This window comes from Streptopelia decaocto (genome assembly GCF_964273445.1).
Source record: "Streptopelia decaocto genome assembly, chromosome: 6".
Lineage (NCBI taxonomy): Eukaryota > Metazoa > Chordata > Aves > Columbiformes > Columbidae > Streptopelia > Streptopelia decaocto.
The window spans coordinates 67275623-67302174 of NC_138660.1; the positions used below are offsets into that span (position 1 = coordinate 67275623).

General features: G+C 42.7%; 1 protein-coding gene across 1 annotated transcript in view; it reads left to right on the forward strand.

Moving 5' to 3' along the window:
- The first annotated feature begins 23459 nt into the window (after positions 1–23459).
- Positions 23460–26552, forward strand: part of GALNT13 (polypeptide N-acetylgalactosaminyltransferase 13) — a 109493-nt gene continuing 106400 nt past the window's right edge. Inside the window, exon 1 of the mRNA XM_082055870.1 lies at positions 23460–23556. The gene's annotated coding sequence lies outside the window, so the exon portion shown is untranslated. The remainder of the gene's footprint in view (positions 23557–26552) is intronic.

Sequence of the window (26552 nt, forward strand, 5' to 3'; positions counted from 1 at the left end):
TTAGTTCAGCAGGGTGGGCTTCCCACGGCATTAGGGAAAAGGAGCCTTTGGAGGAGGATGCGAGATGGTGTTGGAGATGCTGGAGTGGCCTCTCCCAGCACGATGGAGGGCAAAGGATCACCTAGGGACCTGAGGAGGTGAATGTTTAATTTGGGATGAGACCATCTGGTGAGGCTGCAGCATCTCTGCTTCGGGAACCAGACCCCAAAGCGTGTGGGTATGCACAGAGACCTTTTGCATCAGGGCTGTGGAGATGGCTCTTCTGGAACACCGAAACATCAAATATTACTTGCTTACTGCAATCAGCAGCATCTGGGCCACATGGGGATCATGCTGTGCAAGATGAGCATAAAGACTAAAGCATCCTCCTAAGAAATAGTCTAAAGGAGACAGTTTCTACATTAATTTTTCTTCATTGTCTTTGTAAATTTAGAATATACATAACATTTAAGCTCAGGAGTAACCAGCTCCCATAAAGAAAAAACTCACGGCCCAGAAAGGTTGAAAAATTAGGAAGATACTCAAATAAGCAAAACATCAGGCATGGTGAAATAAATATTCATTATGAACAGAAAAAAATCTAGGACCTCAGCACAGGATTTGTGAACACTTATGTGCTAGTGGAATGTTAAAAATTAAATCAAGGAAGCCTTAATATTTTAACAGTCAGTTTAAAATTTAACCTGTGCGTTTCTTTTGGTCATCTGTGCTGCACAGCAGCTGGATTGCTTAGGGCTCCCAGCATTACTGAGTGCAACCAGACGCTGTGATTTCCCCCAAATGCAACCAGAAGCCAGCCCAGTCTAACCAGTGGCAGAGGGTCCCATCCTCCTGGGCTCTGTGGTCGAGCAAAGATGCTGAGCCGGCACCGCAGGGATGCTGCTGCAAAGCAGGATGAGACGTCACCTGGGAAGGTTTATCCGCCAAAGCGGGTCAGGAGAGGTTTTATGGGTAAGCCTGAGGGCTTAGGCTGGGCTGGGATCAAGCTTGGAGACCTCCTGGAGAAAAGCTGCTCCTGGACAACACGTGTCCCCGCAGCAGCGCTGACGAGATGGCTCTTGGGAGGGCCTGGAAAATAGAAACATGCAGCGGCTCAGTGTGTGTCTGTGGTGTGAACCTGCAGCGTAGCAGCAGCCTCGGGGATAAAAACACACTTGCCTTATAGAGTTAATATACACTATTCAAAGAGGAATTCTGAAATGATGCAAGAGACGTTTCCCCCAAAATTACCATGTAATGTTTGCAGTACTTTCTGTTAAAACACAGTAAAAATAAATACACTTTTAACACTCTTGGTTTCCCAAAGAAACAGGCATGAATGCAAGAGGACCTAACTGGGGAAAATAATTTAAGATTGCATTTAAGTATTTATTAATTGATGCATTCATTTGCATATCAACTCAGATTTGTAAGTGGCTGTGTTTCTAGGCTGAGCATCTCTTGGGCTGCTCAGGGTGCCTGTGAAGCTGCTTTGCCATCAGCAGGATGCGGTTTGTCACCCTCGGTGCTGAGGGTCTTGCTGGTTTTCACCTGGGAGCTTAAGCAGGGAGTTGGGGAGGAGTTCGGACACTGAGCTGCTGCTTTAGGCACTAAAATACCTGAATCCTGCACACAACATTGCTCATCCTAAAAAGGTCCAGCTCCCCTGCTGGACCTCAGCTGCAAGGCAGGTTTTGGGGACAGTCTTGTGTCCCTCTGCAGGGGGATGAGAAAGTCCCCATCCCCTTCTCTGTAGCCTGGCACATCCCTTCCCTGGTCTTATTTCCCCTTCCGCAAGCTGCGTTTCTGCTTCTAATACTTACAATGTAGAAGAAATATCCTTTAATACCTGGCTTGTGGCGTACACCTTCCCATTATCGCCTTTGATATGGTTTTTATCACTGTATGATAAATCATAAGGAGAGAATTTCTTGCAAGAAGAAGTAACACACTTATGCTGTGGAACCAGAGCACAGACCTGGAAATGCGAAACCCAGGAATAAAACTCACAGCTTGGAAAAGCTGGGTATTAATAATGTACAATCATATGTACACCGATATCCATGGAGAAAACGTTACAGCTGGAGGCAGGTTTGCACTCACTTTGCACATCCGAGTACCAGGCTGTGGAGTCTCACCCAGCTCTCCTGTGCTCTTCCCCAAGCTGGATCCTGGTTCTAAGACTAAGCAGTCATCATGTAAAGCCTGGCAGCAACATTGACTTTGGTCAGTCTGGTGTTAACCACTGATTGGAAACAGGGACTATCCAGCCCTGTGCAAGTCGAAATCAGAGCTGAAGGCAGAGCTACAGTCTTTCTGATTGCTTGTTTTAGGGGGAAAATATTGACGCAGGGCATATACCACTTGGTAAAGATGCAAGGCCAGAATCATTAGTATACAATCAATGAGCAAAATAAATGTTGGTGCAGAAAAGGTTACAAGTAATCACTGTAAAATTTCCCAGCCCAGGTGAGGCTGGATCAGCTCCTTTCAGAGCTTCCTGAAGCCTTGCCCCTAATTTTTAGCTGGGGATCAACAGGTAAAAAAGGTGTTAAATGTCAGAGGCCGTGAAACCTGCTGTGCAAAAGAGCTGGGAAATTAATATTCTGAGTTAATCTTCTTAATAAAAATACATTTTTAATATTAATTAAGAGTCCCTTAAAAGATTGACTTTAAATCAGGTTCTGCCATTTGCTGTGATTTTTCAAACCAATGTGGTAAAATCGCAGCAGCTCAAGCCCTTTCAGCTCGCATATGAAAAACCTCATTGTTTAATGTTGCTATGTCTTAATTCACTTGTCATTTTTAATAAGCATTTTAAAGCTACAAGTGGTTGTTCTTTTCCATGGCAGCTCCTAAGGTTAGATTGCATTTTCTTGCAGAAGTTAAAAGGGAAGGTTATTTGGCATATTCAAGTGTGTCGCTGTATCCTGTCAGTTTCTAATTCCAGCCAAACATTGATCCGTGTTTTATATTCTTCAAAATTATATTAAAGCTATTTGTACCCACAGCTGTACCCCTGTTTCTTCCCTTAGAAGAGAGACAACTGAAGGACCTTTGGTCTCAATTCTTAGCTGCTAATTCCACCAGATCTCTTTGCCTTTTACCCTTTTTTCTTTAGTTTTGCACACAGTACCTGGCTGCGGACGACTTGTGCACAGCTCTGCAGATATTTGTGCTTGGCAACGGTAATTATGACTTGGTTATGGCTCACAGAACAAGCTCATTGGGAGTAATAGTTAATTTTAAATACTAGAAGGCAGGAAGCCACAGAAGCTGCGGTACTATGGCTATGACTGAGTGGTCTCCATCGTCAAACCCATCATTTCATCCATCACCTTCCTCCTGGAGAACCAGCCAGACACGGTTCAACTCAAGGCTCCATGTTAGGCTTTCATGGGCAACATGAAACTCATCCTCAACCCTTCCCAGCATCACCAGTGGGATCCCTGCCCCAAACTGGTGTGGCCAGGGGCTGATGCCTGAGGGCACGGTGGGCAGAAATGAGACGGAAAAGTGGCATCAGATCTTTGATTCCTCTACTGTCTCAGTGACTAATGAAAAACAGCACTGTGACCAATAGGGTTTTTTCTTTTAAGGCCCCCAGAGAATAATCACATTAAAGTAGGTCTTATAAATAATTCACCACTGCTGACTTAATGCCTTTTTTGTGCAAAGGCCAATTATCAGAATAAACATTTAGCTTTATGTAGATCAGTAAATGAAAAAAGTCACTTCTATGACATGTAATACATGCTTTCATTTTTAAATCGGGCTACCAAATACAATTTTAAGTGCCTCTCTCCCCACTATTTTTTAAAATGTTCCATTAAAAAAAAATCTAAAAATTAATCTGCCAAGAGAGAGAAATGTACTTTAGACATTGTTACAGCTAGTTTTGTTCTCAGATTAATGAAGCTTTATGCTAATGCAACAGTTATTTTTCTGGCTTCATGGAAAGGTACATCTTTCAAGTTTTATTGCTTTAGTGGTCAATGTTCAGAGAACTTCTTTGACTTCAGGAAGAAGTGATGGGATTTGTGGAACTTGTGCTCTCCTGGATCAGAGCTTGGTGTGATTTAAGCGGCGCTGTTGATCTTGCAGAAGAGTCTCTCACCATTATTCACTCCTCTGAGAAATATGTGATTGTTGAAAGCCGTTAGATATTTACCACTATTGTTCGGGTTGACTTGTAGCAAGATGAATTGCCCTGTTTTACTGATCACAAATCAGCATCACAAACACTACGTTCTGTGATTGCACTTCATGTAATAATTTATATTTTCTTTAGTAAGAATATGGCTTATGGGTTATAAAACAGAAGCAGTAGAAATATTTAGCTAATGGGTTTTTCTAAGCCAATGAAAAAATATTATTTGCATTAGAACTTCTCAAACCACCTGCTTGTATGGTTGTATCCACTTCCCAAGCAAAGCGACATTATTTTAATCAAGTCTATCTGCTAGAATTTAGAGAGGGTAGGGAATGTGGAGGAGAGGTGTCATATTTTACAAATAAATATTTGGAAATATAGTAGGAGTATACATTACATGATACCTATTTGTTTTGGATAAAGTGTACTATTTCCTTGCAGACATTGCTGGGTTGTCTGGATGAGGTTCAAGGCAGCATGGCCTAGGGACACTGATGCGCTTTACTTGATGAAACGACCTGTTTCATCAACAAGGTGCTCATAAAGTTGTTTATGAAGATTGGACTTGATGATCTTTTCCAACCTCAATGACCCTGTGATTCTATGATCTTTGGAATCTATCTATATATATGAATCCAGCTGCCTCTGTTTCTTTGTCACCAAGCTTACACAGACTGATAAGACTTTAGCTATAGGATTGACTTTTTGGACAAGTTACCAAAAGGTGCTGCAAGCTAATTAATATTTACCAGCAATAAGGATGCTGTGCATCTGAACTTGCTTTGGGGAGCTTAATTTTATTTAACAATCCAGACTAAGAAGGGTTCTCTGAGATGTGCTCTCATCTGTCACCTCCCATCCAGATGTTCCACATCAGGTTCCATGGGCTTCAGAAAACAGACTGGAAACCACATATTAACTGAAGTATGCAACTCATTAACTGAGAATTTCAGAAGAAATGATCAGCAGAATTTGTTCCCATCTTTATTTCGGTTGTTTTGTGTTGGAGTCCCACACGCTCAGTTCCAGCGTTCCTATCTAGGTTAGGTGTTTGGGGACTTCTCCATCTCCTGCTGCGATTTCTCCGTGTCTGAGTTTCTGTTCGTCAGACCATCTTTGTCTCTGCTGATAACGTGTGGCTTTGGAACATCAGGTGGAATTCTTATTTCACTTGTCTTTCCTTTCTTCTTCCCCAGCGTTGTTTCTCTCCCCTGGCCAGTTATCTCTTCCTCCCTGGAGAACGCATCTATCTCTTCTATTTTTCTTGCTACCACTGTTATCTACAGCTCAGTTTCTCATACCGTTATGAAAATGTTTACTCCCTCTTTTCTTTTTCCATTCCACCTGCATTCATACAACCTTTTATTCCCCCTTTGTTTACATCTCACTGATATTTTGCATTAAGTAAAAATTCACTGCTTTTGCTTAAAAGAAGTAGATCTGACTGGGTTTGCAAGGCCCTTTGGTGCAGGACTGTGCAGATCCATGGGCTCCTGCCCTCAATCCCTATGAACCCCTGCAGAAAAACTGCAAAGGGAAATTCAGAGTGATTTCCAGCTTTCTGATCTGTATCAAATGGATGCCATTTGTACAGCTTGTTGTACAAGATCCATCAAGGTGTCTCAAGAAAAGCTGCAAAAATTGCCTCCTGTTTAAAAATTTTATTGCTACATTCGAAAGTCAAGTTTTGACAAAAATGTTGAAGAATTCCAGGAATTCAGTGAAAACTTTTGATATGTTTTTTCTGCTCTTGAGATCTGCATTAACACTTTATACCACTTCAGTTTGTCGGTTTACATGCATATACATGTGTGCACATAACTGTGTATATGTGCGTATATGTGTGTATATAACCTTACACAGGGATTTTTGGTTTTGTTTCTCTTCATATGACATGAGCCTATTTAAGTGATTAGAAATATGAATTCATGGGCTTCTGCATAGGTGTAAGTTTATGGTTATGTAGTTGGGCCAAGTGTTTCAATTGTTGATCTTCAGGAGCAGTGATGCCACAGTGACATTGGGGACACTGCAGGAGGTCCCGTGATGGGCAGCAAACCTTGCTCAATACGTATGCTTTTGCATTACCTGCCAAGATGACCCCAAACCACAAAACTTCTTCATTTTAGGAAACAACCGTTAGTCAGCAGTGTCTCCAAATTCTTGTGTGGTTCTGAAAATTTCTGATTTGTCATAATGAAATCATTACAAATGACATTAAGTCATGAATATCACCATGCTGTTTATCACCATAGCTACAAAAGCATACATACTGTTACAGAATTGTAGAAAAAAATAAGTACAAAGTGATGTAGAACGGCTTAGTGGCTACAGTGTATGGAATAAAATAAGGTAGTGATGAATTTTTTTCACAATATGTTGTATATGTATAGGAAATCAATGACTGCATTGTTTCACATCTGCAGTATTGCTTTTCTTGTATTTTTCTGGCACATTTTGATTTAATAGGTGCATTTTTCAACACCTCTGTTAACATTTAACAAAATTAATAACTAAATGCAGTAACTTGTATTGAGTGCCAGCGGCTCTCCATGCAATTCCTACAGCTGTGACAAACCCATGGTCTATGGCGCATGCAAACAGGCTTCAAGTGATTAAATTTCCTTCTTTATTATTCCATTCTGTTTCCCTAAAGGATTTCACAGATATAATTGGGGACCTAGTCTAGTTCTTACTTTATATCCAGTGAAATATGGCTCTTCAAATGGCTCTTTGAGTACTTTTGCACAGAAGAAAACAAAGAACCCACACACAATTATCAGTAATTAGCTTTCTTATAAATATCTAGCTTAAAATGGCTAGTAACTGCCTGTCTGTTTCCAGGACAATAGTGAAATATCAGTCTCCAAACACGTTCTTGCAGTATATTTAAAGATTTTCAGGTGGTGTTTTTGTTAGTTGGACCCAGTAGCCACTGAATAGATCAAGAAGCATTTACGTTTTATTCACTATTCAGCTTCAGCTCCATCTAGTTCAACATAAGGGGGATGTAATATTAGAATTTTGCTGCAAAATGAATTATTCCTTGGAAGCTATGAATGATTTGGGAAGGTGTTATCAGAGCTGATAGCAGTTTTGCTAAGCTGTCCTACTCTCCATTGTCACGTTATCAAAATACACCACAATAAAGGACACTTTGCATTTTCCCATTTTATACTACCAGCATCCTCATAACACATAGTACATACATTATTTAATATGCCTGTTGCTCAGAGTCTCTGTTATATTGACTTGGAGTTTAACTTCATCATTAGCTACCAAAGAAGTTTCCATATACACAACTATTTTAATCGAATTGAACTTGTATGTCTATGGCTTTTTTATAATGCTACAGATTATTTTTTCAATCCTATTCTATGTGAAAGCAAATCTCAGCTGCAGAGTCAGAAATGAATCCAATGTCTGAATGGGCACAGCACAGAGACTCAACGACATTCTGACCCCTTTGACATATTATCTGAATGTAAAGTTTAGACAAGCTGGTGGGCAGTAGGTCCTGGCAATGTCTGGAACGCATAATGTATGTAAGAGTGTATAGTGACCACTTTTTAAAGCAAATTTACTCATTTTGCTAAGGGAAGGACAAAGAGTTGAGTTGAAGGAGTTGAGCTGATGGGTGCCACCAGCAGTTTGTGGTGAACTATGGGCACAGGGGCTGTGTGTGCAGCAGCACGTGTGCCCCTCTTTTCCGTCCTCTGCAAAACCCCCTGCGCTTTGCGGTCAGGTTTGCATTTACACAGCTACCAATGGAAAATCGAAGTGTCATGCTTTAAGTTCAAAGCATGCAAAAATATTTCTGGAAATACTTTAAAAATGTGGGGAATATTGATATTATTTTTTAGCCACCCCATCTGTAGTGGTGTTTGAACATCACAGGTAAACTCATTCTGGGTTTGGAACAGGCACAAGAAATTTACATCCAAATTCTAATCTGTTTAGACGCCGTTAAGCTCCTGAACACACAGAATTGGAATGAAACGCCTTCCCAAGCACAAGCACGGTGCTGCAGTCGCGGTGCCGGCACACGCGAGAGCAAAACTGCTGTAGACAAACACAACAGGCTGAACAAACAAGCAAGAAATGCTCCATATGCAGAAAGGAAGCAATTTGTAAGCACCGTGTTCTCCAGCAAGGCACAGAAAACAGACACCAGACAAAACGCTCAGCAATAACCATTTCGTGGAATTTAAATATAGCCGTATGTCCCCGACTATCAGTAGGTTAGTTGTCACTTTGTCATTGCTGATGGTATCTTTCTTTAGCTCCTCTTTTCCATATCTCACTTTCTGAATAAAGGTGTTGACAATATTAACACACAATATTTTCTAGATTGAAAAAACCTCCAAGCAGCTGCAGGTACGATGGTATAATTTGGGGATTTCTGAACATCTGAGTACCTAGTTTTTAGGTTTCATTTAATTGCAAATATACATTGGTGATGCTCTGTGTAAACATTCGGCTTGGAGTTGTACTCTGCAGCTCTGTAATCAGTATTAATGGTGATTTGAAGGCATATTACTATCAGGTATTGTAATATACATCATAAATGTCCATTTTAAGCTAAGATGTTTATGCCCCACCATCCTTGTAGAGATTGACTTGTTTTATTTTATTCTCTTCAGTTAATTTTCTCAGCCATCAGTGAATTATTTTTTGTTTCGAGTGTCTCGTTTATTAAATTTCTATGTAATCATTTTTACATGCTTCTGAATATCAGTGCCTGTAATCAAGTGTTTATTCACTTCACTTCATCCCAAGCTTGTCTCAGAAAAGGTTATTGGAAAAATCTTAAAGTTTAAAATTGCAGAGTGAAAAATACCTCTCTGCTTCTCGTAAAAGGTGATCTCCAACCTTCTGCTTCTGGCACACGTCCCCACAGCTGAGCTGGGTAAACAGCGAGTCCCTCAACAGATGGCCATTCAGTCCATCCCTTGAATGCCAACCAGTTTGGGAGCATCAACCTTTCCGTGATGCGAAGGGTAACGCGGGAGGTGAAGTCACTGTTCACCCCGTATCCATCCCGTGAATTTTCTTCCTGGGCTTTGTTCACACTCTCTACAACCCAGACAATCTCTGGATCATGATTACCATGCTTGATAATTGCATCCTGTAAGCTTTAATTGTTAAACGGAAAGTTTCACAAGAGGAGTCTTCACCTTTGGTATGGAGCAGAAGGAAACAGACTCTTGTTCAGAGAGATGATCTGAGTTTCTGACAGTCGATGATAACTGAATTTTGGGTGTGCTAGATTTTCTACCGAGGTGACATATCCATGGAAGCACAAATCTGAAGCGCTTGTTTATAGCTGGAGACAAGCCTGGCTAATTAGCAACCAGTCCTTAGCAAATGCAGGTTTTGAAACACGATTCAAGATTGGGACGACACTTCCTTTTGATTTGTCTTATCAGAACACTTCAAAACATGGTCTTTTGAAAGAGCGTTGGTGAAAAGTGGTTAAACACCTGCTCATTCACTCACATCCATTTCAGGAAGTTTGGAACAGCTTCCACAGGCTGTTTCTTCCTTTAAAAACATTGTTGGTCTTTGTTCAAGAGATTAAGACAGCACAGGTACCGGGAGAACATACCTGCCTGTCTCTATGTTCTTGTCTAAAATACACACTTTAAACATGCCTCCTTAGAGCTGACATGAGCTCTGGGCTAAATACTCAGTGTCTGCACGTGCCATTTTTCTTTCTAGTTGTGCTGTCTCCCCTGACCATTCTGCTACCTCTGTATTTTTAGATATTTAATGTTGTGTGTCACAGTAATACCGAGTATCAGTACAGAGCGTTTGGAGATCTGTGCACGATGCCATGAGGTCTTTCCTGGGCATAATTCTCCAGGTTTCACCAGTGCCCAGGCTGTGGTTCCAGAACATCTTGTATTTATCAGCTGAATTATGTCTGTCGTTCTCCTACATTGCTGTGCTCACTTAAATATCCAAGGGCTTCTCTCTCTCTGGGGCAATCATTACCTCTGATAGTCTCTTGGATACTTTAGGAGAATTTCGACATCTGTTGAGAAACCCAAACTAGTTTGGATATTCTTTACTGTCATCTGTTTTGCTGATGTCCTAGAAAAGTTTTAATTAAAAGAGAACTATTTGTAAACAAGCTGATTTGGCCAGTGGCTTTCAAGTATAAAGCTTAGTTGTGTTACAACATTGATTCGAATTTCTATTTCAGGCTGTATTACGAGCTTTTTGTCTGTAATCCTCTAGATTGCTTAGAAAGGTGTTCTTTGGCCATGGAGTTCTGTAGCACTTTAATGTGGCTGGTTTGATCTGACCTCTGCTTTTTCGCTGTGACATTTATCTGAGTGTGATAGTCTACCTTAGTTACATTTAAAGAAGAGAGATTTCTCCAGTTTCTTCCATGTACGGATAAATACTTTAGATTTCAAGAGTCTTTATCCTACCAAATTACCTGGTACTGAGCCCACCCCAGCTCTCTTGCAACTTGGCTGCTCCTGAGATAATTAGAGTATTTATATCTTTGGCTGTCTGATCTTTGCATTCTCTTAGCTCATCTGGTACACCCCACATTTTAACTGCCAGAGTTTATTACTTACACAGCTTTGATAGAAAAAAGTACCTGTGCCACATCTCTTGTGCTGTTGGCATCATAACATCCAACCTCTGTGGTTCCATTCGCTATTTTAAGCCATTAAAAGGAAATTTTTCATATGCTTGCCACGTTGCTTATTTCTTAATTAATGGTGGGGTTGTTTTTCTTTTTCTTAGATGGTCCAGTTTCTCCTGAGCTCTATTGTGTAAACACTCGGAAAAGTTTCAGACACACAACTGGTGAGTGAACTGCGGTGCTACTGAAACACCGGACTCAATAAAGACATCGTAGCTTCTTTCCATAAATAAATCAGGGGCTTTTTTGTCTCCTGCTAAACAGACATCCTTAAGATGAGAAAATCCATTACCATCTTAGTATAGTATTGGAAAAATGGTTATACGTTAAATAGCTAAAACGGGTATATTAAGTCTTTAATTAGCCTTTTACTAGAATACTGTCCATGACTTGCACATCTCTGTAACTCTTTCTGTCTTCAGTTAAGAAAAATATCTTATTCCTGGGTGGAAATTCAACACTGTAAGTAGACCTTTTTAATAACTGATGAATATATCCATCTTTAACATTAATTTTCACAAATGGCTAAGCAAAACCTTTTGTGAGGATGATGACATGAAGATTACTCCAGATATTTTGGTGAGCAAATGAGGAAATGAATCAGTGAAATTTCATCTTCTATTTTCCCATATATATATATATATATATATATATATATATATATATATGGTAAGCTGGCTACCAGGCGCATCATATGGACGCTCGTATCTAAACACCGTCCTCAGTCGTATGACGAGAGTTTCTTGCACAGAAAAACACAAGGGTAAGCAGTTCAGGAGGAAGAAAAGGACTTTACCTGTCTGAGTCAAGAGAAGTGCGCAGAAGTGTCACTTTGCAACAGCTGTGCAGATGAGAAAACAGAATGAGAACCGAATTTCAATTAAAATTCAGAAACATTTCATAAGAAAGCAAGCTAGGGAAAGGAAAGAATTGGTGGATAATTCAGGATATTATTGGATGTTTGACTGCAGGAAATAGCAGAGCTGTTTCAGCAAGAGGTCCTTACATTTATTCATTAATTCTCACTTTGTATCCCCAATAGGGTGGCATTAGATCTTTCTTGCCTATCCTGTTTAATCCCTGTGATGTTTCTCTCGTGGAGACCAAAAAAACCTGGGTCACACACACAGACCTATATAGAACGTACAGCAAATAACCTTTATTATAGCAGCTGCCAATGCAAAATTTATTTCTGAAAAAGAAAACCTCTGCAAAAATAGCCATAACCTTGGCTTTCTAGCATCCGTTATTTTTCAAGTTAACCCATGTAAATAATTTTAAAAGTTAACACTTACTGCACAATACAAACCCACCATAAACATTTCTTGCATTATTATGATAGTCGTGATAACACATTTCCCATTGCAGCTCCTTATTTCATAAATAATATATATAATAACCACTAAGAAGTATGTGGTTTGTTGTTTTGGTCGATATACTAAGCATGAATACAGATTTTTCTTTTTCCTTAAAGCCATAACATTTAGCTCATCAGACATCTGCATCACTTGACTTCATTTGACCGTTGTGCTTGGAAAGTACATATCTATATATATTGAGAGCACTTTAAATGCAATCAATATTCAGCACGTTGCCAATAGTGGTTCTGTCTCTCTGTAATTGGAAGTGCTGCTGTGTGTCTGCAGGCACAGGCCTTTGGCCGGGTTCACCGATCCCTCCTTCCCCTGCAGTCTGAGGATTTAAGTGCAACCATCCTTGGAGCTCTCTCAGTGCCACAGGAGGATATTCCAAAGGTTAAAGTCAGGCTCAACATCTGGAAACATCTGCCTGAGCTCCCTGTAAAGCCAGTTGTGAGCGCCTCCTCCGGAGAAGGAATCTCAGTGGAGATTATTAACTTAATTATGCTCTCATTAGCATTTGTGAACCTGTACGTAGGAGTTCTCTACACAACATGCTACGATAGGATTTTTGAAACTTTTAAATCATTAATCTATTCTGCAATTGCTAAACTTTGGTGGCAGGGCTGTGCAGCCTTGCAGACAGTGAGTGCAGCAAACAGCCGCATGTCCAAGGGTTTTAGATTTTGTTTATATATTGCTGTGTTCTATCTTGCCAAGAAAATGCCTTATTTTCCCCTTGGTGATTTTCCCCAAGCACTTAGGAACAGGCCAATAGAGGCAGCTGGTGGCACTGGGGTCACTTAGGAACAAAACCATTAAGTGGTGCAGGAGCCTGGAGCATTGATTTGGGGAGCGGGCAGGCTCCTGCCAGCCTGGGTGCCGATATTCCCAGTTGGCACCAAGAGCTCTATAGCACAAGGGAAAATGGTGACATCTGCCAGGACGTGTGCGTGGAGAGACACTACGGTGCACTACAGACACCCCACCGAACCAAACTGCTGTTAGTCATTTTACAAGAAGAACAGACTTCCCAGCGGCTATTAATGTAGTTACTTGGGTTGGAAGGGAAGTGCTGGGTTCTATTTTCAAACACTTAAAGAAGGTTATGGCTGGTGCAGATTGAATAATTCTTGTACAATAGAGGCCTTACAAAGTGATTAATTGAGCAGGATGAGCGGTAGCATTAGGAATCCACAGGTATTGTGTTAATGATGGGTTTCTTCAGCTTTGTCCAGAGCGCTGCCATTTAACTGGGCTGCTGCGGTTAAAGCACAAAACGGGGGAGAAATTAAGACATTTGATACATGTACATTATAGTTAATGCCTGCATAATTTTATTTAATAATGTTACAATTTTTAATGGAAACATCTATGAAATGTGAAGAACAGAGTGGACCAGTCACTGTTACTGCTTTAGCATTTTAAGACATTTTAAACTCCCCTTTATCTTGTTATTCCTGTCCAGTAACGGACCAGAGACATCAGATTAAAAAGGTTTACTTGGATAAATGCGTATGGTAAAGCATCTCTTTTTTCCCCTCTTCAAAATCATACTATGTCTCCACTTTAGTGCAAATTATACATATTTCTACCAGGTATCTACTGGTTTGTCCTTTACTGTTAGGCCTTTATTTCATTAATAACTCACACCAGCCTATCACTTTGGGCATCTGCCAGCTTTGACTGGTTTTTCTCAGGGATATCAAGCTGAAGAGGTTTTCAGGAGCGATCTGGGAAAGCAGATTCTGCTCGATTTGGTGTCTGAGTTTCTTTATTGACTAATAGGAACCTGCTCTCCCTTGAAAAATAAGGTGACATCCATCTGCTGTGTTTGTGATCTCCCTTTACACGGAGGCGAGCAGGTTTGCCATCCTCTTACGTAGGGGACTGAAAATAAGAATTGAAACCATATAATAGATACTTTTGCACCATTGCGTTAGCCTGGGGTGGCTTTGGAGGCACCAGCTCCAATGAGCTCCCGATGGCTGTTTCATTGGTATAAAATCAATAGGGTACATATGCTGCTCTAGAACAACATGGAGCATCAAGGAGCTGTTACAGAATGTGTGAATTTAACGATATAGATAACATAGAGCAGCGGTGCCACACTGTCACCCCCGTGGATAAAAGAATAGCAGAAATAGAAAAGAGATGCTGTTGTGGATCTATGCGGAGAGAAGCGAGAACACACCTGGAAGACAAAAGAGAATAAAGAGAGAAGCTTGGGTGTTCGGAATGACTAAGATGGTGTCTTTTAACCAATTGTCTACTGCAGTGTGCAAAGCAAACCAAAATATTTAAGTCAGTCAGCAAAACAAAACACCACAATGAAACTCAAAGGGGACTGGAATAGTTTTCTTTCAAATCAATGCATTTCCGAGTGGTAACTGTTTTTTAGAGATATGAAATAGGGAAATCAGAGGTGCCACATTGTATTAATATTTTCCCTTTATAAAAAACATATTGAGAAAAAAGAATGTCAATAGCCTTCAAAGAGTAGAAAAGCAGACAGGATGTTTTGTATGAACGTGGTGTGAAATGCTGATTTCAAAAATCAAATAAGGAGCAATATTTGTGCGAGGAATCTTCATGGATTCCTGCCATAACGTGCAGTGTTCTTGTCATGGGCAGAAAAGCCAGGGAGAGAAGAAGGAATTTGACAATAGGATGAACATGATGCAAAAGGCTTATAAAAATTATGGGAAATATTAAATTATCCTTTACATAGAGACATCTGAGAACATCTCCTCTACTCATTTTGGTAAGCACAGAGTAATGAGATCAGATTGGGTTATTTTGCTCCTACATGAACAAACGCTGATGCCGTCTCCCCAGCAAACAAGATAAATTGTCAAAAAGCATTAAAAATGAATGAATAATGTTACAGCTTTGCAGTAGGAAATCATAGTTTGGGTTCAGATGCAAACAGCATTCTTTTAAATCAGAAAAATTTATATGCTGCTCTATGTTCAGATAAAATAGAATAATTTCAGATTATGTCAATAATCTGACTTGAATCAGTTAATGAGTAGGAAGAAAGTCTGAAAGTAACTAATTCTCAGCTGTAAATAATGCACCCTGTTGTGTAAGAACTGAATTAGAAAGGTTTTCCTTTCCTTCTCTTTTTATAGTACCCTTCACTTCTTTACAAGTAATATTTCTGTTATCACTATAAGAGAACCAAACCCCTCTGCCTCTCAATGCAGAAAATGCAAGGGTGCGAGACACCAAGTTTACACCCAATGGGTAATGACTGCTCATTTATTTGTAAGAAAGAACGTTTGCATTTATTTTTTGAGCCAAAAAGACTGCTGGCCGCTATTACACATATGAAAACGTGATATCTCATTTAAATATGTGGCAGCAGCTACTGACAGAAGCAAAACTAACCCCAGAAAACACTGCGTATAGAGTGTCTGTTTTCCAAATATGAATGAGGTCACCCTTGGATGTGATCGATGTGTTATTAAAATGAAATATTTCCCCAGGCAGAAAGCCATTAAGCCTGAATTAATGCCACAAATATCTAACAGCTACTTCAGGTGAATAATTCTGATTAAAATATTGCTGTAGCTTTCTCGACTCACGCTCCATGAATATGAGCCTGGAAGTTAAGAATGCGACGTTTAGCACATACTAACGTGTTTATATATGATCCAGTGGAGAATTTGCCGTGGGTTTTGTTATTTGGCGCTGATCCTCTGGCGGGGAGCAGAGGTGCCGCTGGTGCCACAGGGACAGTCCCGCTCCAGTGGGATGTGAGGACTTGGATTTAATTTCGTCCTGTGCCTCAGAGAGCCCCAGCCTGCTCTCCCGTCTCCTGGGAGGCTGCTGCCTAATGAGGCAGGAAGGAAATTTCTCTCAGTCCATCCTATTCAAGCCGTATCGCTTTGTACGGAGCCATTAAGTATTAATTGAGCCAGAAAGCAGGTAGGGTGATGCTGTGGGTAGTCGGGTCCTCAGCTTGCCTCCAATCAGTGGTTAATTTTCTCCTGTTAAGTAGCTGTTAGAGAGGGGACTTGGCCCCAGGCTTGCTCACTGGAAGCCTGTGAAATGACGTCCCTTGATGGCACGTCCAGGGACACAGCACGGAGATTGTCACCCTCATAGAATCACCTTGGTTGGAAAAGACCTTTAAGATCATTGAGTCCAACCATAACCCAGCCCTGTCCCTGCCTCTTGTCCTGAGAACCTCATGTCCGTCTGTCCAGCCCTCCAGGGATGGTGACTCCAGCACTGCCCTGGGCAGCCTGTTCCAATGCCCCACAGCCCTTTGGGGAAGAAATTGTTCCCCAGATCAACCTCAACCTCCCCTGGGCAACTTGAGGCCGTTTCCTCTGCTCCTGGCGCTTGTTCCTGGGGAGCAGAGCCCGACTGCCCCCATCTTGGTTGGCTGAAAGGCATTAGCAGGTAAGTGTGTGAAGTCCTGTTGAGATGCTCAGAAAGGTCCACGAGACCTCCCAGGCAGCACTGGCCCCATCGCCACCCAGTTATCACATGGTATTTGTTGATACCTTTATTTTTTGTAAGCACCAAGCGCATTTAAAGTAGCATTTGGCTCACAGTCAGAGGATGGGTGATCTTGATTTTAAAGAGAATGCTCATTTTACTGCCAGGTTACAGATACAAAAGCAGCTGTAAAAGAAAAATGAGAAAAAAAGAATACAGGTAACTACATTTCGCCATTGCCATCCCAAAGGAAGATAAATGTCCTCATTCGCTGCCGAGGGAGTAACTGGATGTGCCTGGGTTTGCCAGACTTCTGGGCCCGCTGTGAATTATTTCTCCTGCGGCTCACGTGTTGTTTCAAGCGTGACCTGCAGGCAGCGAGATCAAACTCCTGTTCCCATCTCATGTTCGCTATTCAAGACTCTGCCGTTTCTAACACTTTTACTTTATTTTCCAGAACTCTAATTGAGTTTGCAAAACATTATTCTTCCTCTGAGTTGAGAGCAAAAAGACAATAATGTCTCCCATCAATGCCTCTGAGGTTTCCAGGAGAACATGTGCTGAAATCCCAAAGGCCATTTTATGGTGGGAATTCAAGACACTTTTTATTTCTAATAAGAAAGCTATATGACTTCCAATATTCATAAAGCATTGTTTCTATATAAGATTTTGAACTGCAATTTGCCCTTCTTGCAGATGGAGATTTGAAGCACAGATTGCAGGAAAAAAACCCCAAACAATTGATAGGATAATGCTAGTAACAGAAGTTTTAATTTTAAAAAGGAGATCATTTGAAGGGCAAAGATAAATTGTATTGACAAAGAAAATTGAGTTTTACTAAAATGATGCCTGCATTTACCATAGAAGTTTTCCTATGAACAAGCTAGAAGAAATGATTAGAGCAGACGTGATCAAAATTGTTGCTGCGGTTTGGCAAGGTGGCAGATCTTTATCTGACACCTAGAACATTATTAAGAATTAAAACCAAATATTACAAAACCATCACTCTTCCTCCACAGGTGAATACACAGTCCAATTTTAGCATCCGTGTGCAGAAACGTCCTTTAGAATTTGATTTACTCTCCATCTGGGACAAGGATGCTTCTCAATTAAGCACTCAGCTAAGGACCCTGTCTTAATATAATGGCCACAGTGGTGATACACAAGTCAAAATATTTTGCGTCACATAACCAGTTCACTCAGTCTTCTAGGAAGTGAGTTTTATTCTAAAGTAAATCAAAAGCTTGGCTACCCCACCTTCTCTCTGCTCTGAAAAGGTAGACATCACCTGGGGAAAAAAATGTACCCAACCTTCTTCTTCCACCGCAGATGAGTTTTCTTAGCTTAATTGACTTAATGTGTTTTTATGCCCTTTGTGTTTTCAACAACCAGTCACAACGAAACCACTTCTGGTAATGGTAAGTCGTGGGTAATGAAAAATCTCCACTTCAGCCACTCCCACAATGAATGAAGCAGCTTCGCTGGGAAGGGTAGAGGAGTAATAAACTTGTAATAAATGTCACCAAGATGTGAGCCCTTTATTGGAAAAAACCTCGTGTACTGCTCTTAAGAACTGCAGCTGTCAGTTATATAAATGGTAATGTGCATTGAGGGAAAGTAAGCTATAAATCCTTTATTTCTGAAATGAAATTTTATCAAACATGAAGAAATAGGTTGATGACAAAATTAATTCTCTGGTAATGACAAATACAGGTGCACCTGGATAACAGCGTTCTGAATTCAGGGCAAAAAGGATCTTCCCGAATATTTTCTTGCGTCAGAAGCTCTTTCCATCCCGAAGTGCCTGTGTCCTTTTCATCGTCCTCACCCTCAAACTGAAATATGGAATATGGACCATGATTTTTACAATCACTGACTGGTACTGAGCTGAGATCTGAGATTCTTTCAGGGTCCACAGCTGTAGAAAGAGACTCAAATTCAGTGTCAAGCTTTAGACCCTGTTCCATGTGTTTTCCAGCTTTACTGATCTTACTCATATTTTTAAATTTGAAGCAGACTGGTTCATCTAAATAATAAGCAAAACACAGAGCAGTATTGATGCTAATGCCCTGACTTCACTTCCATTGCCAGAGAAATGTATTCTATTCTTTAATTAAGAAAACAGAAGCGGAGGTAAATGATTCCAGAAAGACAGGGCTAGCAAGAAGCAGCCCCGGGTTTACTCTTTGTAAATGTACAAGAAAAGATGTGCAAGAAAAAAGGAAATGAAATCACCAAGCCCAGGTGACATTTGTCTGAAGTCTGAAGTAACTGAACTGCTGCCAAATGCATGTGATTTATCGTTACACACACCTGCTGCAGCAGCTGAGTGGACCGAGTGTCTTACCCTGCTTTAAAAAAGCTCTAGGAATTGTGTTGGAAACATAAAGGGAGTACAGGACATAAAGTATTTAAATGCAAGGGTATTTCAACCTTCTCATAGAGGGCAGAAAAATTTATCTCAAAGGTTATCCAGTTTCTTTTCCAATGGTAAAACCAGGTTTTACCCGTAGTCGTAGAGTCAGTCTCTGTCAGAGGAGATATGGGATTAACTGATGCATTAGCTGGAATTGCTTTAATGGTATCAATGATATTTCATGGGTTTGATGAATAGTTACATTTGGTTTACCTCTGGTTCTGAATTTGAAAAGGTAATACAGCAAAAGCAATAAAATTGAGTAAGTAGAACAGTACGGGCTGCTATTACCGAACAAATACTAAACGAATTACCCTGAAAGGCAGTATACATGCTATAACTGTCAGCCTGTTATCTATCAGCCCATTTTATTTCTATTAGGCGGTAGGAAAGAGTTCTATACTTTGTGTAATTATTGATGTAAAATTCAGACAAAAATGAATTGGCTTCTTCCTTCAGCTTTGTTTTCCTTTCTGTGTAAGATCACACACAAGTGAAAGGACCTTTTCTAGGACAGAAATATATTAAAAATACTTCTTTTTTTCTTCAGCCTCACCTGCCAGAACCAGGAGGTTACCTTCTGGCACAACAGATTGCTGATAAGGTCATGGTAGATACTCTAGTAGAGCTAGGAATACAGGTTTTTGGCACAACGATATATGCATTTTAAGTAACGCAGCACAATATTTAAAAGCACTTGCCAAGAAAAAGCACAGGTTTTATTTAAGTGCTATTTGGTTCCAGGCTGTAAAGGCTGAGCAGACGTGAACTTAAGCAGGTTGCACAATCGAACTGCTGATGCCCAGCCTGACTGTGATAGCGGTTACACATCTGGAAAGCAAAGGGATGCTCTGTATTCCTGTTTTCTCTGGGGAGGAAAAAGTCTAGTAGGGAAAAAAGCACACAAACCAACCAACCACACACCAAAGCACACAAAAAACGCGCGGGGAAAGATGAGTGGAGAGGTGGAGCGGTTTTCGTATAAGGGGAAACTGAAGTGACCTGGACTTTTCTTCTGCATGTAAAAGCTGAGGGAGAAGAAAGACTGAAGCCTGTGAAATCACAAATGTCGTAAGAAAGGGTATTTAAAATGATTGTCCACTGCTGCTGGGAATCCACAAATGCAAGACCCCCCAGCAAGAATGCCAAGCAGCAAGAGTGCAGCTGCTGGGGAGAAGCTGAGCTACTCTTATACAAAACGTATAATTAACCTTGGAACTCTGTGGCTCAAGCTCTTGTTCAAACCAAAAGTCAAACCAAACTAAAATAGATGTTAAGAGAAATTCATAGGCGATCTAAAAATAAATGTTAAATGTGACGGTCTGAATGCAGCCCCCGCGCTGGAAAGGCCACACTGCTAATTGCTGGAAACACAGATTGCTGAGACAATAATTATTTTATATTTTCACTTTCTATTTTATACTGTTTTCCAAACCTCCACTCCAGATCACCACCTTTGATCCAATCCAATATGTCCATTCTTCTCTTATGTGCCCTTTACCATCAGACTTTAGGTATTACGGATATTTTTTTCCTGAAAAATGGGATTCCGTTTGTCGCAGTTACCGGCATGTGGCCCACTCACAGTACATTATAAACCTGATGCTTTGGTGCAAACCCCACGCTGCTACACAAGCCATACATTTAAAGTTTGCGTACATACCCTTGCGTGTTTTGTTCATTCTCATACCTCTGAGGCTTTATTTTGCATTCTTAATTTGTCAGGAATACATTGTATTAAAAGGACGCTAATGCTATATAACTCCATATAATGTGAGTTTGGAGAAATAAGCCTTTCCCTGGCCTTATGAATCACTTGGCCATGATATATTAAGGGATAGAAAAAAACAGAAAATAAGGGGTGACAAATTAGATAAGTTAGTGCAGAACTGCTGACAAGACCATTGCTTAATACACACAGTTGTAGTCAAATCATCTGGAGCTGGGAACGATCAACATCTTTAAGGGGCCAAAGACAGAAGCCTTGGCACACATGGGGAAATAACCGCGATTGCGGAGGAGCCCAGTTCTGAACAGCCAGGGGAAAATGTGGTATAAAATCTTTTTGATCCAGAAAATGCCTTTTATACCTCAGTTTAAGGATCTGTGTAGTTGTACTGTCAGGAGCTTGTTGAAAGTGTCCTAGTAACATCTGGAGCTTTGTTATTTTCATGAATAAATACAGCAGTTGTCTACGATATGAACTAAAAGGAAACCCATACCAAGAAGTGAATGTTTCTGCTCTATGACAGTTTGTGGTTACTAATCTGGTGGTGAAAAAAGTCCCTCCATGAGATAAAACTGCTCTGAAGTGCTTTTAAACTGCTCTTTCCAGGAGGTGGCATGTCCACACAGCATTAGGACTGAACGAACCTGGCACTCACGCAATTTTGCTGGTTCTTTTGGTAGTTATTACTTTTGATGGAGATTATTGTTTTAAGGGTGCCAAACTCTGGTGGATTGTTATTCTCTTCTACCACGATAGCTCACTTTTTCCCACGTGGAACAAACACGCTACTCTTAATATTGAAAATAAATAAAGAATACTTCGCACTTCTCCAGGCAACAGCCATTTCTGCATCTTAACACACTTTGCAGGAAGCAATTAATGCTTCCATCGCCGGGCGAGGTTAGAGATAAGGAAGCTGCAATGCAGACAATTTGCCTTGCTCGGCCTCAGAGCAGCACACAACGGGGGATTTCCAGCCTTGCGCTCCAGTGCTAGACCCAGTTCTCTGCTTTCCTGATACTGAGTCTACCTTAGGAGTCGCTTAGTACTTTACAGGCTTTATATCATAACATTGAACATCCCTTGTACTGCAAAGAGATGTTAAAAGATTCTGAGCGGCCTTTTGGTATGTTATGAGAAGAGAAACGAAGGTCACCAAATAATTTCTTTAAATGTTATTTTAGAACATACTGAAAATGCTTTTATTAAGTATATTGTGGGGGGAACAAGGAATACAAAGTGCCAAGAGGCTTCTCATCCTCATATCAAAGCAGATAGTTATGCGGTTAGCTTTCAGTGGCAAAAAGATATTATTCAACTGGCAATAAAATAAGACAGGACTTTTTCACTGCCACGTCTGGTCACACACGGACGGGGAAGGGGGCACCCCAAGATAAACCCGCTTTATCAAAATACAAAACTTCCCAGAGTTTATCTGCTACCCCCTGAGAAAAAAGTGGATGTTTATGCAATCTGTCCCTGGCTACTCATGTAAACAGGATGGACAGGCTTTTTTCTTATGCTTCCCATTTGCAATAAGTGAGATTTGCCTCACAAAAGGAATAAAACTTCAGCCAAGCCTGGAAATGTACTGCCAGAGGTTGGGCCCCTAGGATCGGGGGTTGATGGTCTGAAAACCACCATAACCAGGTGTGCATGTGGGGGCTGCTCTGCTGGGACATAAAGACTCTGGAAGAGGCAGGTCCTGTCTCTGAAATGTACCTGAAAATGGCGAAATACATCAATTCCAGTGAACATGCTTCAACAAAGTGTAATTTATTTATTTGTTTATTGAATGGAGAAATACAACGTTTTGGCATTTAACCGGTGCTGGAGCGAGTGGAGAGAAGGGAATGGAGCTGGTGAGGGGCTGGAACACAAGTGTGATGGAGCGGCTGAGGGACCTGGGGGGTTCAGCTGGAGAACAGGAGCTGAGGGGAGACCTTCTGATCTCTGAACTGCCTGAAAGGAGCTTGGAGCCAGGGGGGTCGGGCTCTGCTCCCCAGGAACAAGCGCCAGGAGCAGAGGAAACGGCCTCAAGTTGCCCAGGGGAGGTTGAGGTTGGATGTGGGAACAATTTCTTCCCCAAAGGGCTGTGGGGCATTGGAACAGGCTGCCCAGGGCAGTGCTGGAGTCACCATCCCTGGAGGGCTGGACAGACGGAGATGTTCTCAGGGACACGGGTCAGTGCCAGGGGTGGGTTATGGTTGGAGTTGATGATCTTAAGCGTCTCTTCCAACCCAAACGATTCCACTGAGATCCAAGCTGCCTCGCACCCACCCGTGACCAGCCGGTCACCGACGCGCACAAGCCAACGGGGACACCCCGGCAGGGTCACTGTCCCCGTGGAGGCCGGGCTGGGCTGGGCTGGGGGGACGCTCATTTTCTCCAAATCCGCCCCGAAATAGCGGGATCGCTTCCCGGCGGGGCGACCCCGCCCGCTGCCCTCCGCGCCACCGCTATTTGCGGGTATCGGAGCCGCCCCTGCCCGCCCCGCTGCGGGGACACCCCCGCGCCGCGCCCGCTCCGCCGGGCCGAGCCGCAAGTATCGCGGGACCGGGCGCTGCCCGCGCCGCCGCAGCCATTTGGCGGCGCGGCTGAGAAGGAGAAGGCGGCGGCTGAGCCGCGGCCACCGAGCCCGGCGAGGCAGCGGAGCCGAGCGCAGCGCAGCCCCGGGGCCGCTGTCCCGCCGCGCCGGGCCATGGAGAGGAGGAGGGCGGCGGCCCCGCGCTGTGCCCCGGGCGGGCGGCGCTGCTGAGCGCGGGGTGTCGGCGGAGCCGCTGCGGGCTCGGGGTCCCGCCGCAGGTGAGCGGGGACAGGGTCGGGTCCCTGGCAGGAGCGGGGTCGGGTCCCTGGCAGGAGCGGGGTCGGGTCCCTGGCAGGAGCGGGGTCGCCCCGCTCGCCTCGTCCCCGGCTCCGTTATCAACTTTCCGTGCGCGGCGGCGGCTCCGCGGACGAGCCGGGGCCGGTACCCGGGGAGCGGAGCGGAGCGGCGGCGAGGCGCTTCGCGATGAACCCGTCCTTACCGCATCCCCGCGGATTCCAGGCAGGTTTTTAGCCGGTAGAGACCTCGCCGAGCACGGAGGCGCCGATCAGGCAGCGATGCGTGCTAAACTGTGATTAAACCCGAGCCCTGGCTTGCAGGTCTGTCCCTAATGAGCTGGTGCCGGCTCCGCTTTGTGAGGCTGCGGGCACAGACGCGAGGCTGTGCATCTACACATAGAGTGTGTTTACGGTGGTAACGTTTTGGGCTGTGAATTCCGGGTTCCCGAGCTCTCCGAGCCCAGTTTGTTGCCGTTCTCCCTGCGCTGTGTCCGCGGGCAGCAGCGCAGGATCCGCGGGGCGGCAGCGCCGGCTCTGCCCGCCGCTCCCGCTGGTTTGCGGGGATGGAAGCGAGGAAAACGCAGCGAAAATGAGACCGGGCACAGCTGCTTTGGAGCTGGGGCTTTTCTTCAGAACGCCGTGAAGTTAGAACGCCAACTGTTTGCCCAGAAATCCGGTAAAAAACTTCCTCCGAGCTAACAGGAAATAAAGTTTATTTTGCAGGTAAGAAATTGATCTGAAATAGTAAAGAAACAAAATAGCTGCTAGAGGTGTCATTATTTCTTCTTTGTTGCAACACGAGAACGGGCTGAATATTTGTTTGGGTGCTCCAGGGTGGCTGGAAATAGTAAAGGAAAAGATTAATGAGAGATTAAGTTGTGCTCAGAATCATGCGGAGGAAAGCAAGAGGCAAAGATTAGTTTAACTGGTTGATGGTTACTGGGCTTTGAGGAAGGAGACGGGGCCTTAAAGCTTGTAATGTTTTTCAGGTGGTCTTTTAAATTTTCCCGTGTTGTGCCCTGGGTTGGCAGCAGGTCTGATCACCGCTGAGCATCCATCGTGTTCTGCATTTGCCACTCAAACCACACAAAGGTGCTGAGGCTAATGAGGACAGCTTAAAAATGTGGTATAACTTGAGAAGTGGCACTTTATCTTTTGGTAATGTTTTAGCCATGCCTGGTGCTACAAATGCTTTAGGATATTTTTTTTTTTCTTGTTTAGAAAAAAACTGGGTTTGGATGGCATTAAACCGAGAGTGTGTAACATATCTGCGTTCCCCCGGGGTGATTTTTTTGAGGTTTAGAAGGGCTCTGTGCTGAAAGCAGTACTGTCAGAAAACAAAGCGTGTGCTGTATCTCCGGTCTCTGTGTCCGTACACAGCCATGAGTGTTTGCCAGTTCCCGGGGTGAGCGATGCTCCGGAGATTCTGGTGCTGGTAGAGCAGGGAGAGCCGGGCTCACGGTCTTACCTTCCTTACCAGCTGTGGCAGAAGCTTATGAGCGATTTATTTTTGGGAATGTGCGGAATTGGATTGCGTTACTTTCCTCATAATGTTAAGTGTTTTGGGTTCAGGCAAAATACGGGAGAGATCTACCAATTCCCCACTGTCAGGTGATGGAAAAATTAAGGCTGAAGAAGAAAAGCGGAATTGCTTGCAAGTAAAAAACTGGGAAACCTTGTAATCTTTTTCTGTGTAAGACACAATTCTTGTGGGTTCTGTACGTAAGCAGGTGAATTCAGGAGAATACTTTTCCTGAAAATATGGGAGAATTGGGATCCATTTGGCTGTACATCACTTTTACGAACATAAGAAAATACAGGTTTTGTTGTGTGCTTGTTTTTTAATCCAATATAGCGAGAGCTGTGCACTTGCAACAGATCTGCTCTCTTCAAAAACTTTGGGATGAGTGGGGAACAGAAAAGGGGATTGGACAGTGCAGACTGTACTGCTTTTGTGATGATCAGTTTTAAATTGGAGCAAGAGTGATGTGACAGCTTATTGTCGAAAATGGCCTCTTTAGTATTCTCAAACTTTTTTTCAAGACTGTTGTTCTGTTGCATGGGAAGAAGTGCGGGAGTTCTGATATCCTAGTGTTATAAGTGAGTTCCTTTGGCCTTGTGATGTAGATAAAAAGAACCAACAGGTCATTTTCTTCACAAACCAGGTGAAATACACGTTTTCCATTGACGCAGCCGCACGCGTTTGTGGTGGGTATGTCCTCCCCTGCCTTGTGGTCACTGTTTGCTTGACCAGTCTCCAGTTCCAGTCCCTTCATGCACAATTATCTTGGTCCATGTGATCAGCAGGACTGGTGCAACGTGGTCAGTTATTTTTTTGGTGTTAGTGTGATGTTAATAATGGGCTTGGGGTGCTTGGCCAGCTCCTCTGTCTCCATGGGCTGTGTTTGTCCAAGGTTGGTGGGGAAGTCCCTGGTCTGCAGCTGTAGCCCAAGTTCTTCCTCGGACACATGTCCCGTGGCTTTTTCCCGGTCACTGTGTCACCGCCTGGCTTGTTCCAGCATTTTCTTCTTGTTTGAAGAGCTGGAAAACCCAGGGTGGTATCTGTCAAGTCGTCAATACCACTCAAGTACTCGTTACTATTTAATTTGGCTGGTGTGTGGGAGGGCACCCACCACCTGAAACCAGAATAAATAGGTTTGTCTGCTAATTAGCTGTGATGAGGTCGTGCAGCAGCTTGTGAGGTGGTGGGATGCAGATACAGATCAAGGTGAGGAGAACCCAGTGGGGTTGGTCCCCAAGTCCTCGGGGTTATTTGATCTATTACTAGCTGAGCTGCACTTTGAGGGAATAACGTGGAAAAGGGACTGAGAGGAGGACTCTGGATTTCTTCCAGTACATTATAGCACCTGGGATTGTTTGCTGATATCTGGGTGGCCCATAGGTTTTTAGGTGTTTATTTTTTTTAGTTGGCTTTATGTTGGTGGAGCTTTGTGCCCCCGCATTGGTAGGAACAGCCT